Here is a 13921-nt window from a genome sequence, read left to right on the forward strand (position 1 = left end):
GGCAGTCAAAACTGTCCTTTGGTCTCCACATGTACTTGTGTGTGCATGCACACAAACACAAACTTCAAAGCTGATTCCTGGGGGCTGGTTACAGCTGTCTCACTCATTCTACACACTCAGCCAGGGCCCCTGACAGATCTCTAAGCAGGGTCAAGTATAGTCTCCTAGGACAAGAGCATACCAGACCTCAGGTTGGACAGCATTTCTTCTCCTAGCCTGTTGTTAGTGGGACGAACTCACTGTGGCAGAGTAGCTTCAGCAACACCAGCTGGCTGCCCTGCCCTCCACCTGGCTTAGACCGGTGGTATAATTTCCTGATTTTCTGGAGTGTTGATGTATCTTTGTAAATGCTCACAGAGTAAAAATTTAAAGGGGGAAACGAATGGAGAGATTAAACCCCCTCTGAGACAAAAGGAGAGTGCCTTCTCTCAGCCAATTTAAACACAGCTTTTTCCCAGCCTGGACTCTTGGACAAGAGGCACTGCCAGATCTCCTATAATGAATAGAGCTGTTTAATCACAGCATTCAAAACCGACATTTTGGATTTCTAGTCTTTGATTTTGAACCTTGGTTGGTTTTTTTTTTTTTTCCCTAACAAAGCTTTGTTTTTTATTTGTATTTAATTAACAGTCTGAACTTTCTTGCCAACACTGGTTCCTGAGATTCTACTTCTTATCTCATTCAAGTGTGCAATTATGCAACTACAAGACAGGGTTAAATGAGGTGGAATGCTAAAGTGCTCAGACTCTCTTACTCTGAGCATAAGCTAATTTAAAACTTTACTTGGAAATGTAACGTCAAATTTTTGTTTAAATGTGTTATTAAATGTTTTTTTTTAAATTAAGGCAAAGGCAAGCTATAGGATAATAAGTACAAAAACACACATTTACTCTAAGCTAAGTAAACATTCAGAAAGAGTTAAGGGAAGTCAGAAAAGTAGAAAATGCTAGTAAGTAAATCTTTATATAATTAGTGTGAAAATATTCCAGTAATTTAGTCAGACACACGGAAGTCTGAGAGGGCTCTTCATCACCAGCTTTGGTTTTGAGCAAACATGAAAGCAAATAGTAGAAAGCTACATATTTTTGTTTTACAAAGGGCTAAGTTAGAGATGGAAGGAAGTAGCAAGATGAATTATCTTTTGAGGGTCTACTCCATGTATAAGGAAGGCCCTCTCTGAGCCACAGAATGTGTCATACCTCAGGCCATCAGAAGCCACCTGCTAAGCTGCACTGGCGGAGGACAGAAGGGTGGCAGGAACACACTCACAAGGTTGTCATTTAACTTCAGGCTGTGGCTTTTGACACTTCTCTGTCAATCCACTTAGGAAGTAAAGTTTCAACTAAGGGCTGAAAGCCAGACATAGTGGTACACACATGCCATCCCAGGACTTGGCAAGTTTAGACAGGAGAATTGAGGTCCAACCTGTGCTACATAGTTGTCTTATTCAGGTTTCTACTGCTGCAATAAAACATCATGGCCAAAAGAAAGTTTGGGAGGAAAGGGTTGATTTAGCTTACACTTCCAGATCATAATCCATTGTTGGAGGAAATCAGGACAGGAGCCTGGAGGCAGGAGCTGATGCAGAGGCCATGGAGGGGGGCTGCTTACTGGGTTGCTTCCCTGGCTTGCTCAGTGTGCCTCCTTATAGAACCCAGGACAACCAGTCCAAAGATGGCACCACCCATAATGGGCTGAACCCTCCCCCCTTGATTACTAATTGAGAAAATTCCTTACAGCTGGATCTCATGGAGGCATTTCTTCAACTGGGGCTCCTTCCTCTCTGATGACTCTAAGCTTCTGTCAAATTGACACACAAAACCAGCCAGTATAATAGTAAAACTCATGCCTCCCTCTCCCTGTGTTGTATATGTGTGTGATGACTAGTGAGGGTATGTGTAGAGGGCAGAGGTCCACATTGGTGTCTTCCTCTACAGTTCACCTTGTTTTTGAGAGTGTCCTTCAGGAACCTAAAGCTCACTGCTTGGGTTCTGCCAGCTGGCCAATGAGCCAACAGATTCTCCCTGGCTCTGCTTCCCAGCATGAGGGCTACCAGTACTTCTGTGTGGAATCTGGGGATCCACATTCAGGCCTTCACAATCCTCTGTAAAATAAGCACTTACCACCAAACCATCTCTCCAGCCCAAGGCACTCTTTCTTAAAACAAAACAAAACACCTGAAGTCTGACTAACTACAAAGCCTGTCCTCCTGCTACAGCCTAAGTCAAGAGTAGGAAGAAATGTCAGGGAAAAACCATCAACCACAACCGCAGGTCGATGCGTCAGTGTGGAGGATGCCAGATAAGGTGCTGCACAGTGTAGAAAATTCCATCTCTTAGGGTGTCTCACAGAGGGCGTCAGATAAACACAATCCTAAGGTCCATACCGCACATGTGCCCTGTTACAGGATCTGCTTTGAGAGAATCAAGGAATAGTCCGAGATGGTCCATCACTCTCCTGAAGCTCAGCCTCTGAGGCCAGACACTTAACACACACATGCTCACTGCCTGCAGCTATAATATGCTGGGCCAGTGAGATGGCTCAATGAGTAAAGATGCCTCCACCAAGCCTGACCCCACAAGCTGTCCTCTCACTGACCTACACACACACACACACACACACACACACACACACACACATTTTTTAAGGCAGATTTCACTGACTTTGGTAATTGAATAAAAAAGTCAGTATTACATCTAAAAAGGACTGTGGGAAAGATAATGATTACTTTTGCCATGACAAATCAAATGCTATGATAGAATTTTTCTTTGTAAAGCAAGTAAAATAATTAAATTAATTTTAGTGACCACAGAGATGCAGAGCAAGCCAAGGGACAACAGCCTTCTGAAGTTTAATCTTATTCTTCTTCTAAACTTATCTCTTCAATATTCAATGATTTATAAACTGCAGAGAGCATGGCTCTTCTAGGAATGTAATGTGATTTATAATCAGGGTTTACTCAGTCAGATGAATCTCAGATAGAAAGGACTCAGAAATAAAGATGAACTTGGGGGAGTACAGTAGGACCTCATCAGACACCTGGGCTTCAGAGGTTGAGTCACAGGTACCTATGTGAAGCTAGAGAACAAACGTGGACAGATTACTCTTGCCTTGTGTGTGACGGGGGTGGGAAGAAAGAGCCTGTTTCTCAGAAGCCTAGACTTAACAATAGGCTTGGTTGGCAGGATGGTAATGACCAGGACATTGGAATGCTACTGTGTTAGTCAACTATCTGCTACTGTAACAAAACACCGGTGGTTATCAATTGGAAAAATAAAGTTTGTTTTCCTCAGTTCTGAAAGTTTCAGTCCATCATTAGTTACATTACTGCATTTGATCCTATAGACCACCACCTCAAGGACTAAGCCCATCACTCCAAGTACTAAGGCCTATCACCTCAAGGACTAAGCTCATCACTCCAAGTACTAAGCCTATCACCTCAAGGACTAAGCTCATCACTCCAAATACTAAGCCTATCACCTCAAGGACTAAGCTCATCACTCTAAGTACTAAGCCCATCACCTCAAGGACTAAACCTATCACTTCAGGGACTAAGATCATCACCACAAGGGCTAAGCCTGTTGCTTTGAGAACTAACCCTGTCATAGTGACCAAAAGCAAAGAAGAGCAAATGTAGTCAAAGTCCCAGCAGGCACCCCAATGATCTGACCTATGACCTAAGAGCTCAGCCAGGTCCCATCAGCACATCAGGCCAGAGACCATGTCTTTGTCCCTCAGGCCGGGGACCATGGTCTTAGGAGAACATTCCAGATCCAAGGTCAACAAACTTAGTTTCTCAGGAGTACCTCAGGAAGGGAGGGAAGGGAAGAACAGCTAATCATCCTTCCCTCTGTAGGACTCACTGAGGAACAAGAATGACTTTAACACAGTGGCTGGTGACTGCATGGCCTCTGCTGAGCAGGAACCAGGTGAGGATTTCTAAGTGCATTTGTCCTATGGATGTACGAAGCTGGCAGAAATGTTTTCCTACCAATTGTGTCTGCAGGAACGTCTAATAAGCAGAAACCAGCTCACCCGCACCCTCACCCCCCACCAAAGCCTTCCAATGTAAGATGTCATAAACATCTTTCTGCTAAGAAAGCGACAAGGAGCTGTTCTTGTCTCACAATCTACCCACAAGAAGCTGTCTCAGAGGATGACTACTTACTTATTTTGTATCCTAGGATTAATAGGAGAAGGAGACATAAGGGGCACGTGACTGCATTCTCCTAGTGAAGACTTAACTACCTTTCAAGAGCATCTCTTAGCACTAACTCACCTGCTTTATCAAATAAACTGCAGAGATGGGTCTGGCTTACTTCAGGTACATGGATGACAAGACTGGGTGGGAATCCTCTTTCCTAAGTACTAAGGAAAAAGGACACTAAGATTCAGGCAAGGAACTGAAGTTCTAGAGAGTTCTCATAAGGTAGATTTGGTTTCTGTGTCCAGCCAGTGTCTTCACCCAGAATCCAAATGTCTTCTCTACTACAAAGTGTTGCAATTCAGGGGACATGCCCTGTTTTTCTGCTTCTGAGGTATGTGATAATAAAAGCCTGATGGATAATTTCATTCTCACAGAGGCAGTTAATGGGCTCTTTTCACAAATTACTGGCCTGGCAGTCTTCCCTCACCTTTCACTGTGGATTCAAACAGCTTACTTACCACAGCTTAGATTTACTGGACTAATGACATGGGCAAAGGATGGAAAACAAGGCTTTAGGGTTTAAAGTGCTTTCCAACACCTGTAATTTTCCAAGTTCAGACATGTACACTCCAACTTTCTTGTTTCAAAGCAAGGAAGAGGCACCCATCAAAGGGCCTGTTTCCACCAAACAGAACAATCTGAATCTGTAATATGGATGTTTAGTGAGAGCCGCTGTAAGAGGCAAGGTCTGACATTAGAAAACAAAAATGACCCAGAGCTCCCATGTGGGAGTCATGTTTTCTCGGAGAATGCTTGTAAGGTACTAGGAGAAAAACATTCTAGATAGAAAAACAAATGGTAATGCGTTTCCTTAGCAAGTGGTGGTTAATTATTCTCAAGCTAGGCCGCTGATATGATGAGAGCCAAAATCTATGAAAATTCAAGTTTACTGGTTAGTCACTCAAATCCAAACAGCCTGTGGTGCCTGAAACGATTTCCAGGGCAGTGCCAAGGAAGGCAACATTAGTAAATGTTCTTCCCAATTAATCGTTGTTCAATACCAAATGCCAGACTCAAGGATTACAAGTTCATAGCCAGTTGAACTTGCCAGGTCATTTTGCAAAAGAGGCCTCTGGCAATCAGAGCCAGATAGAATACAGACACAAAAGCATGTCTTCTACAAGATTCTGCCCAAATGCAATCACTTATTTGCAGGAACATACTGGTTTTTGAAACTCCAGGGATTCCTTCCTCTGCCCTTCAGCTCTCCTATCAGAATCTTCCATGACCCAGGCCTGGTAACTTGTGTGCAATCCTAGCATGTACAGGGCTAAATTCAAAGACACTCTAGCTTGAGGATAGCCTGGGCTTCATGAAATCATGTCTCTAAAATAAGAAAAGATGTTTCCAGGAAAGGTGCCTTCAGTAGTAATCACTGAGCAAGGCACTGGGGACTCTGTCAGATCTGTGTTCTTAAAACAACAGTGAAGCAGGTGAAAGTTTTTATTATTCTGGGTATACTGTCACTTTGGAAACAGTTGTTCACAAAAAGTGAATCTGATATTACAGATGACACTGCCTCCCTGGACTTATATTTAACAGATGGTTTTGTAGTAACCTGGGCACATCATGACTCCACAATCACAGGCTCACTGTAACCAACACACATACATACACACACACACATGGGGGGGGGTTGGAAGGGGAGAGGGAAAAAGATGGGGGGATGGCAGGCTCTACAGAATGAAAAACAAAATTCTGAACTGAGAACAGGCTGGACCAACAAGGTAGAATGGAGGAGGTCAGTCAGGGCAGGGCAATAATCTAGGCAGTACAGGATTATGCCTTGGACCAGGTAATGACATGGAGGGTGGGGAAAAGTGTCCTTAGTTGGGCAAGAGTGGACACAGAAGGGAAACATCAAGAATCTTGGCTCAGACAGCAGGACGTTTCTGCTACTTTCATCTCTGCAATTCATAATTACATGTTTTGTGGCTGAGAACAAGATGAAAAAATGTGCGCTCCTTTAAATAAAACATGTTCTGATGGAAACAGAAAGGACTGAATGGCTTGAGGAGAAAAAAAAAGCTTTACCCTTTCAAGTTTCAAGTTATCATAAGTACCATACAGCTACAGGGTAACAGGTTTGTTCCTTAGAGTGGTGATTCATTAAATTGAGGAATATCAGGTGTTAAAAAGATTAAGGGATTAGGGAGATTTCTTAGTCCTTAGAGTCTTTCTGTGTTTGCAAGAGGACTTGAGTTTGATCCCCAACACCCACATCTAAAGCCGGGCACAGCAATGAGTGCTCTTAACCCCAAGGCTGGTAGGTAGAGAGGAGTGGAATGGGGTCTGCTGGCTACTCAGGTAATCTGACCAGTGAGTTCCAGACTCAGTGAGAGATTTGCCTCAAAAAAATAAATATGGTGGGGGGGAGGGGGGTGACTGAGGAAAATACTCAATCTGTCCTGTGTATGTGTACACACCTGTACATATACATATACACATGCATATACAAGTGAAGATTACCTTTCAAAACTAAATCAAAGCCTGCATTGTGGACACTAAATTTCACTGACAATCAGAGCATACAAACCAAGAAAAGGAAATAAAGCTGTTAGTGATGCACGAACACTTCTCTTAGCAATACACAGCACTCTAATTCTTCTACTCAGACATTTGGTGAGTCTTCAAACTGAGACATAAACATCAGAGCAGTAGGTAGGTTGTTTGCTTATTAAATAGTGTGATTTGTGCCAATGCGATTGCCCCATGAAGGCAAAGAATAAAGAAAATTATTTAAGGATGTGGAAAAACTCCTGTGGGCTCAAATCAAAAGCAGAGCAGAGAGCTTTAAGAACAAGCAGGACACTGGAAATATGATTTGTAGTTTTGACCGCAGATGAAGGAGGGGCAAGGAGCTTCACAGGTGACGTAGCCATCACCCCTAACACAGGAGAGCTGTGGGAAGGCTTGGCTATTGGCCTCTGGTCTTCAGATAGCCGCTGAATAAAAAGATGCACTTCTAATGCTTCCTGTTCCACTGTTCACCACAGAGGAATAGGACAGACTCAGTAGCAACAACATCAAGAGGACTGGGGATGAAGATCTGTACATGGGCCCTGAACTCCGTCTCAGTGCCCTTAAAATGAATTGCTTTTTTTAAGAGAAAAATCAACTTACAATAAATTTTCAAGTACTTTTAAAGACATAGTATCTTTCAAGTTTAAAGACCATGAATGTGATTGGTGAGTCCAGTGATGCTAGCCGCTCTCTTCCAGCTCTTCATTAACTTCAGCTACAGCTACCAGGGATAACTGGTTAATGTTAGGTCTCTCAGGCTGTGCATACATCTAAAAATGAGCTCAAACTGGACTATAGGAGGATTTCTGGTGGTTAGATAAAGCCAGCATTCTTTAGAAACTTGTGAAGTCAACTCCTACTTATCAAAAGGAATCATTTCCCTTCCCTCTGGCAGAGGTGACACATGGCTCCACTGACATGTACATGTGGCTGCATGCCAAAGCCCCTGCCGGCCTCCAGGGTCCCTCAGTCCCTACACACACATACTTGTCACACACTTCTTTTCAAAGTCCACAAGAGCATCCTTGCCTGTCTCACCTCAGAGTCTGCTCTGCTCTTTTTATAACGCCATCCCTGGCTATACTCACCATTCTCACTGTGTTCTCACTTACTGTCTCTTTCTCTCTGGCTATCTCCCTATTCACACTATGTTGAATCTCTCTCTCTCTCTCTCTCTCTCTCTCTCTCTCTCTTCTCTCTCTCTCTCTCTCCTTTCATCCCCCGCCCTCTCTCTTTCTGCACTATGATATCCTCCATTCCCCCTCTTGAATATAGTCCTGGCCATGTCCAGTCTGCTTTCATTTCTCTCTGCTCTGGGCTCTTCCAGATGCCTCTGGATACTTTCTATCTTACACACACACACACACACACACACACACACACACACACACACACCTTTCCTTTAACCACACCATGTTGGCATTTACTTTACTGCAACTTCTCACATACAGTTAAACTAGTGAGTTCACCCCTGCCCTTCTATGGCATCTGAACACATAGACTCTGCACATTCCTGTGGTGGTGTTTGTTATATGATTTGAATGGGGAGTGTCACAAGCATCTTAAAGTATTTGAACACAGCTGGTAGTGTTATTCTGGAAGGCAGAGTCCAGCTGGAGGAAGTGGTTTGCTGAATAAAAGGCCTTTGCTAATCTTCCTGTCCCATTTTTGCTTTCTGACCTATCCAGATGTGATGAGGTAGCCTCACCCTCACTACCACAGCTGGGCCATGATGGACTGTATATCCAGACTGTGGGCCCAAAGAAACTTTTTGGATACTTCAAGAACTTAAATATGTTTTCTGTTACTGGGAATGAAGACAGCTTTTGAAAGGTGAGGGAGAGGGTTGACGTTCATAAATAACAATTATATACATTCTGACTGTTAGAGTGATTGTGGGTCTTGATCTACAGAGACAAAAGAAGCAGTCAGTGTCTTTCTTTGTTTTAATGCTGCTATCTGTACACAGGAGCACTTCTGTATTTCAGAAGTTGAGCTGTGACAGTTTCAGGATGATGGAGACTATGACAACAACCAGACTCTGCAAACAGTATGTGTTCAGTGCTCCTCTATAAGAACTACTGTGCTGTGTCAGAAGGCATGGCGTGCTCTAGTCTTGTCTCACAGAGAGGTGCAGATAGGGTGTTAAAGGGGAACAGACACAGGTGACCAGAAGCAAAGCTGATCATGAACCCTAGCCTCCCTCCTCCTAGGACTTGGGGTAGCTCTCCTCTGACAAGTCTCTTCTCACACTGTACTAGGGGAAAGAGTAAGTTTACTTTCAAACTCATTTTAGGAGAATGTTGTAAACAAAATTCTAGTTCTGTAGTACTGATCAAGGGTAAACATGGAAGTCAGGTACTGAGGTAGAAAACAGTGGCTCATCAACTTAATCCATTATATAAACAAACTCAAAGACAAAAACCGCATGATCATCTCATTAGATGCTGAGAAAGCATTTGACAAAATCCAACACCCATTCATGATAAAAGTCTTGGAAAGATCAGGAATTCAAGGCCCATACCTAAACATGATAAAAGCAATCTAGAGCAAACCAGTAGCCATCATCAAAGTAAATGGTGAGAAGCTGGAAGCAATCCCACTAAAATCAGAGACTAGACAAGGCTGCCCACTTTCTCCCTACCTATTCAACATTGTACTTGAAGTCCTAGCCAGAGCAATTCAACAACAAAAGGAGATCAAGGGGATACAAATTGGAAAAGAAGAAGTCAAAATATCACTTTTTGCAGATGATATGATAGCATATATAAGTGACCCTAAAAATTCTACCAGAGAACTCCCAAACCTGATAAACAGCTTCAATGAAGTAGCTGGATATAAAATTAACTCAAACAAGTCAATGGCCTTTCTCTACACAAAGAATAAACAGGCTGAGAAAGAAATTAGGGAAACAACACCCTTCACAATAGCCACAAATAATATAAAATACCTTGGCGTGACTCTAACTAAGGAAGTGAAAGATGTGTATGATAAGAACTTCAAGTCTCTGAAGAAAGAAATTAAAGAAGATCTCAGAAGATGGAAAGATCTCCCATGCTCATGGATTGGCAGGATCAATATTGTAAAAATGGCTATCTTGCCAAAAGCAATCTACAGATTCAATGCAATTCCCATCAAAATTCCAACTCAATTCTTCAATGAATTAGGAAGGACAACCTGCAAATTCATCTGGAATAACAAAAAACCTAGGATAGCAAAAACTCTTCACAAGGATAAAAGAACCTCTGGTGGAATCACCATTCCTGACCTAAAGCTGTACTACAGAGCAATTGTGATAAAAACTGCATGGTACTGGTATAGTGACAGACAAGTAAACCAATGGAATAAAATTGAAGACCCAGAAATGAACCCACACACCTATGTTCACTTGATCTTTGACAAGGGAGCTAAAACCATCCAGTAGAAAAAAGACAGCATTTTCAACAAATGGTGGTGGCACAACTGGCGGTTATCATGTACAAGAATGTGAATTGATCCATTCCTATCTCCTTGTACTAAGGTCATATCTAAGTGGATCAAGGAACTCCACATAAAACCAGAGACAGTGAAACTTATAGAGGAGAAACTGGGGGAAAGCCTCGAAGATATGGGCACAGGGGAAAAACTCCTGAATAGAACAGCAATGGCTTGTGCTGTAAGATCAAGAATTGACAAATGGGACCTCATAAAATTGCAAAGCTTCTGTAAGGCAAAAGACACCGTCAATAAGACAAAAAGGCCACCAACAGATTGGGAAAGGATCTTTACCCATCCTAAATTAGATAGGGGACTAATATCCAATATATATAAAGAACTCAAGAAGGTGGACTCCAGAAAATCAAATAACCCCATTAAAAATGGGGCTCAGAGCTAAACAAAGAATTCTCACCTGAGGAATACTGAAAGGCTGAGAAGCACCTGAAAAAATGTTCAGCATCCTTAATCATCAGGGAAATGCAAATCAAAACAACCCTGAGATTCCACCTCACACCAGTCAGAATGGCTAAGATCAAAAATTCAGGTGACAGCAGATGCTGGGAAGGATGTGGAGAAAGAGGAACACTCCTCCATTGTTGGTGGGATTGCAAGCTTGTACAAGCACTCTGGAAATCAGTCTGGCAGTTCCTCAGAAAATTGGACATAGTACTACCGGAGAATCCCACAATACCTCTCCTAGGCATATAATCAGAAGATGTTCCATCTGGTAAGATGGACACATGCTCCACTATGTTCATAGCAGCCTTATTTATAATAGCCAGAAGCTGGAAAGAACCCAGATGCCCCTCAACAGAGGAATGGATACAAAAAATGTGGTACATTTATACAATGGAGTACTACTCAGCTATTAAAAAGAATGAATTTATGAAATTCCTAGGCAAATGGTTTGACCTGGAGGGCATCATCCTGAGTGAGGTAACCCAATCACAAAAGAACTCACACAATATGTACTCACTGATAAGTGGATATTAGCCCAGAAACTTAGAATACCCAAGATATAAGATACAATTTGTAAAACACATGAAACTGAAGAAGAACGAAGACCAAAGTGTGGACACTTTGCCCCTCCTTAGAATTGGGAACAAAACACCCATGGAAGGAGTTACAGAGACAAAGTTTGGAGCTGAGACGAAAGAATGGACCATCTAGAGACTGCCATACCTGGGGATCCATCCCATAATCAGCTTCCAAACGCTGACACCATTGCATATACTAGCAAGATTTTGCTGAAAGGACCCTGATATAGCTGTCTCTTGTGAGGCTATGCTGGGGCCTAGCAAACACAGAAGTGGATGCTTACAGTCAGCTATTGGATGAATCACAGGGCCCCCAATGGAGGAGCTAGAGAAAGCACTCAAGGAGCTAAAGGGGTCTCCGACCCTATAGGTGGAACAACTATATGAACTAACCAGTACCCCCAGAGCTCGTGTCTCTAGCTGCATATGTAGCAGAAGATGGCCTAGTCGGCCATCAGTGGAAAGAGAGGCCAATTGGACTTGCAAACTTTATATGCCTAAGTACAGGGGAACGCCAGGGCCAAGAAGTGGGAGTAGGGGGGGCAATGGGGGGGAGGGCATGGGGGACTTTTGGGATAGCACTGGAAATGTAAATGAAGAAAATACCTAATTTAAAAAAAAGGAAAAAAAAAAAAAAAGAAAAGAAAACGTTGGTTCAAGTGTGGCCACAGGTAACAAGGTAGCAGGGGAGGAGCAGGCAGAAATGGGGCTGGAAAGCTGCCCTGGCTAAGCCCACTTTGGAGCTGATCGCATACATGGGACTTTGGCAGCACGGTGTGGAGCCTCAACTACCAAGGGACACAAAGCATACTACCCAGAGGGTGATCATTGGCTAGAAAGACTGGGTCCCTATTATCCCATGAGGTGAACTTCCATGAAATGAGGAAATGTGTGGGAAAGTGCTGTGTGCAGAGAATGGGAACAAGTCAGCCGAAGTGAAAGAGAAAGCAGCATGGACAGAGTCCACAGATGACTGCAACCTCCATCCTCCAGCTTATTTTACTACTCGCTGTATTAAAACATGAGGTGTATTTCATCAGGTAAAGACACATTAAAACACAGTGATCTATGTGTCACAAGAATGAACAAAATGCAAACTAATTTCCAGCAATTACGTCAGGTTCAACTGCATGGGTCTAAGGTAGAACAATTTTGTACCACAGGGTTGGCTAATTTATGCTTCAAAGATAAAGTTGTGACAGATCACATGGTCAGCAAAACTTCAATATCTTAAAACAGGGAAAAGCTACAGCAAGGTGTTCCTTCTTTGGTCTGTCTGTCTGTGGGGTGATGTGTCCATTTGGCTGTTCTTAATCCTGTTCTCAACAAGGTTGGAATGTCCATCCACAGATAACCACTTTCCGACAGTGGCTCTTACTCTGGCATTGCCTCATCGTTTTGAGAGAGAGAGAGAGAGGTTGAGAGAGAGAGAGAGAGAGAGAGAGAAGGAATCTGTGTGTGTGTGTGGGGGGGTCTTGCTTAGAGGTGTTAGGTGGGAATCTCTGCACACCAGGTGTCTACTACTTGGGGAGTAGAGAAATGACGATTGTGATGTGGGCTAGCAAGAAGCAAAGTAAGGTGAGGAACCAATGCTAAAGGAAGTCCCAGGAATAAATGGAGCCACCTCTTCAAGTGAGGAAGTGCAGTGGCTACCTTCCCACTGCAGGGCTCCAGTGAGGCCACATTGCAGCTACCCCCAACCCCCACTGCTCCAGTGTCACCGCCCTACAGACCTGAGGACTAGGCTTGTTTTCCAGGCCTCAGAACTTGAGCTTGTGATTTGTTCTGATTTTGAGGAAACCATCAGGAGACTGAGATAGATATATCTACCACACAGAAACCAAGCTTGTGTCTTCATGCATTCTTGGAAGGTACTATAACAACTAAGTTATTTCCCAGCCCTGCATTTTTTTTTTTTTAGAGTGCTAAGATCTTTGGTCAGAACTTTAAAATTGTTGTTATTGTTTCTTTGTTTTGCTTTTGGTTTCTGTGTGGATTTTTGGGTGTCTCTCCTGTGCCTGGCTGGTTCTGTGGTAGCCAATGATTTGAACAAAAATTATACAAAGCCAACTCTCACTATATCTGCCCTTCATTGCTGAACCTGTTTGCATGAGAATTCATTCAGACTTGCCCCAAACAAGTCTCAGATTCCAAAGAGTTTCATGTACACATATAATGGCTTAGCAGTCACCATGAATTCACAGAGAGGCTTTTGGGAAGCTGTGTCCAGCTTTCTCACTTACAAAATCTCCCCCGTAAGTTCTGGCTGCTAGGCAGGCATAACCACATTTGCCTGTAATCCCAGAGTTTGGGATATGGAAGCAGGAGGATCAGAGGCTCAAGGTCATCCTAGACACAAATGGAATCCACAGGCAGCCTGAGCTGCATGAGTCCATCTCAAACACTGAACAAACAAAAACTGTAGCTGCTTTCGCTTTACTCCAACATCCAGTCAACTATTTCCAGCCAGGAAGGTGAGGACACCCCAGGTGAGAGGTGTTTCATCAGTGTGGTGGCAATTACTCAATCAACATTTTCTAGTTTCTTCTACCTGTGATCACTTTTTCAAATGATTTAATTTAACAATTCTGTTCAATTTTATATTTTTCTGATTGGAGAAGAAACCATCTAATATAATTAAGTGAATATGAAATTTCAATCATATCTTAAACATTTG

General features: G+C 42.9%; 1 protein-coding gene across 7 annotated transcripts in view; it reads right to left on the reverse strand.

Annotated features, from left to right (window-relative positions):
- Positions 1 to 13921, reverse strand: part of Tmtc1 (transmembrane and tetratricopeptide repeat containing 1) — a 212341-nt gene that overhangs the window by 78198 nt on the left and 120222 nt on the right. The gene's annotated exons all lie outside the window — the stretch shown is intronic.

This window comes from Mus musculus, chromosome 6 (assembly GCF_000001635.26).
Source record: "Mus musculus strain C57BL/6J chromosome 6, GRCm38.p6 C57BL/6J".
In the NCBI taxonomy this organism is placed as follows: Eukaryota; Metazoa; Chordata; class Mammalia; order Rodentia; family Muridae; genus Mus; species Mus musculus.